The sequence below is a fragment of the Equus quagga genome, unplaced genomic scaffold (assembly GCF_021613505.1).
Source record: "Equus quagga isolate Etosha38 unplaced genomic scaffold, UCLA_HA_Equagga_1.0 HiC_scaffold_9915_RagTag, whole genome shotgun sequence".
Lineage (NCBI taxonomy): Eukaryota > Metazoa > Chordata > Mammalia > Perissodactyla > Equidae > Equus > Equus quagga.
The window spans coordinates 12,651-15,335 of record NW_025795098.1 but is presented as its reverse complement, the minus strand read 5'-3'; the positions used below and the strand labels follow the sequence as shown (position 1 = coordinate 15,335).

The following is a 2,685-nucleotide window of genomic DNA, read 5'->3' as shown; positions in this document are numbered from 1 at the left end:
TTTAGAGACAGAAATTCAGAGTGCTTGACTGAAAAGTGTAAGGGAGTATGGCAGGTGACCGTCCTCTGCATCGAGACGCCTGCCTCCTGTAGTGTAAGCATTTTTGCGCCTCACATGCGCGCTGAGCACACGTGGCACAGCGTCTGTGGATGCAGGGTGAACAGCACTCCTGGGTTCTGGGCATGGGCTCCAGAGACACAAAGCCCGTGCAGGACGCCTCCCAGAAAGGCAAGCACTCCTCTCGCAGACTTCAGCAGAAGGGAAGGTGGCTGGAAGGCTTGGTGAGTCGCATTGTTCACCGTGTTCACTGTGGCCCCCTGGGGAGGTTTCGGCCTCTCCACCCTTGGCACCAGGCGGGGCAGACGAGAGGTGGGTGGAGGCGAGAGGAGCTTGTTTCCTGGCAGGAGCTCTGAGGGGCCCGCACACAATTCGCTTTGCCGCTGCCGCGCTGACTGACAGTGTCCGGACAGAGGCTCACCCGCTGCCCGAGTGCTGTAGAGGAGTCGTCCCGGTGCACGGCCACAGCAGCCCAGGATGGACCTGGAGCCTGAGTGAGACCAGCCTTTGTCGCCGTCGGCTGTCGAGATTGGGCTGTACGTCACTGCAGCACGAGCAGCCTGAATGGACCGATCCAGTCACTGGGCTGCCCAGGGCCGGCCGGGCTCAGGGGAACGCAAGCCCCACCCGGACAGGGGGCCGGCATTTGGGGGTAAAGTAAGGGGTCTTTAACCCTGATGCGAAGCAGCACACAGTGAGGGAAGTTAGCCCCCTTTGAAATAAGCTGCCCCGAGATACGACTAACCCGCACACGTCTCGTCCCACAGCCCAGCGAGGACACTCATGTGAGAGGTGCCCGCCCAGTGGCGCTTTGGAGCGGGGCCTTCAGTAAAGTGCCCTTCATAGAGCCCCACACTCACTGTCCCGTTAAATCCCCCCAGAGCCTGAGGCTGTGGGATCGTCTGTCTCCTGCTCACACAGCTGAGACGTGTCGGGGATGGCATCTAGACACCGTCTGTCTGAACCAGAGCCCTTGCTCTCAAACGCTGAGAGACGCTCACTCTCAGAAAAGTAGATCAGGTTCAGCACTTTACATGTCAGCCCATTGCATCCTCACAACAGCTCTAAGGAGCAGGTGCTGTTATGATCCTTGTTTCACAGATGAGAAAACTGGGGCACAGAGAGGTTAAGTAACTGTCTAAAGTCACACAGCTGGTAAGAGGCAGAGCTGGGATTCAAAGCCAGGCTTCCTGGCTTCAGAGCTGATGCTCTTAATCGCTCTTTATATTTACTTTTGAAAGCAAATTCTAGAAATATTTAGTTCGTTTATATTGGTCTTCTTTCTTTTTCCCATCCTCATTGGGGTATAGTTGACAGATAAAACTTGCATATAATTAAGGTGTAGAACGCAATGTGTTGACACATGTACACTGTGCAACAGTCGCCACAATCAAGCTAAGTAACACGTCACTCTTTAGTTTGGCAGCATCCCTGAGAGCTCCCGCTAATAAGAAGTTGTCCACATTACATGTCAGCTATGGATTTTTGCCCCTTTTCATGTCTTTGTCGCTTGACCTTCATAACTACCCGAAGGGGTCAAAGCGATTGGTCCCATGCAGCAGATGGGGAAACTGAGGCTCAGAGGTTAAGCGAGATGCCTCTTGAAGGGTGGGTGGGAAGGGCAGCCACGAGGGGCGGCTTTCCAGGGAGCCCACCCACGGTGACACCCCTGTTTCCGGCTTCACAGTGCCTGGACGTGGACAGTCGGACTCGAGTCTCAGGATTCGTCGTCCTCGGTGGCTCTGAGCAGCCTCTGCAGCAGCAGGTGCTCTTTGATCCGTCCTTCAGCCTGTGTCTGAGCAGCTGCTGGGGAATCTGGCCGTGGTCTCGGACGCTCGCCTCCACAGCCCCAGGCACCTCTTCCTCAGGGGCCTGTCCCTTCCCGACGTCTGCTTTACCTCCACCACCATCCCCAAGATGCTGGGGAACCCCCTGTGCAGGCACCATCTCCTCCTCGGCTGGCCTGGCCCAGATGTATTTCTTCGTCGCCTTTGGGGTAGCTGACAGCATCCTTCTCGCAGTCATGGCTCATGACCGCTACCTGGCTCTCTGCTGTCCTCTGCACTACATGGCACCACGAGTGTCCTTGGGGGTGCTCTGCTGGTGGCTGGACCCGGATGTCAGCCAACCTGCTCTCCACACTCCACACTATCCTGATGAGCTCCTTGTCCTGTTGCACCAATAGGATCCCACACTTCTTCTGTGAGCTCAATGCCTTGATCAAGCGCTCCTGTCCTGACACCGGAGTCAACAAGATGCTGGTCTTGGTCCCAGGAGCCCGGGGGGTTCTGGCCCCTTTCGTGTGCATCACGGCCTCTTACACACCAGCTGCCGTAGCTGTGGAAGGCGCCCTGGGCCCGGGAGAGTGGAAGGCGTTCTCCACCGGTGGCTCTCACCTTTGTGTCGTCTCTCTCTTCTTCGGGACTATCATTGGGTCAACTTTAACCCGGCATCCACGCACGCCCCCCAGAGGGACGTGGCAGCCACGGGGATGCACACCACGGTCGCCCCCATGCCGAGCCCCTTCATCTGCAGCCCGCGGAACCGGGACCCGAAGGGCGCCCTGGGAGGCTTCTCAGCGGGGGGCTTCGCTAAGCATCTCTGATGACTCCTTTTAGACCCAACTGC

At 57.4% G+C, this 2,685-nt stretch overlaps 1 pseudogene; it reads left to right on the top strand.

Annotated features, from left to right (window-relative positions):
- Positions 1-182: 182 nt before the first annotated feature.
- On the top strand, positions 183-2,662 carry LOC124232669 (olfactory receptor 1361-like; annotated as a pseudogene).
- Positions 2,663-2,685: the final 23 nt, after the last annotated feature.